Source organism: Fulmarus glacialis, unplaced genomic scaffold, assembly GCF_000690835.1.
Source record: "Fulmarus glacialis isolate BGI_N327 unplaced genomic scaffold, ASM69083v1 scaffold5245, whole genome shotgun sequence".
In the NCBI taxonomy this organism is placed as follows: domain Eukaryota; kingdom Metazoa; phylum Chordata; class Aves; order Procellariiformes; family Procellariidae; genus Fulmarus; species Fulmarus glacialis.
This window is the reverse complement of record NW_009212248.1, coordinates 56,604-56,893: the sequence shown is the minus strand read 5'-3', so window position 1 is coordinate 56,893 and position 290 is coordinate 56,604.

Sequence of the window (290 nt, the reverse complement as noted above, 5' to 3'; positions counted from 1 at the left end):
GTTTAGTGAGCTTGCTGTGCACCCTCCTTAGTGCCCTAAGGATCTTGAACTCCACCATTTCATGGTCACTGTGGTGAAGGCTCCTCTTGAGCTTCACATTCCTCACCAGCCCCTCCTTGTTGGTGAAACAAGGTCCAGGGTAGCACCCCTCATCATTGCCTCCTTATCGTGGTTTAACCTGGCAGGCAGCCAAATACCACGCAGCCGCTCGCTCACTCTCCCCCCCCCCAGCGGGACGGGGAGAGAATCGGAAGGGTAAGAGGGAGAAAAAACTCGTGGGTTGAGATAAA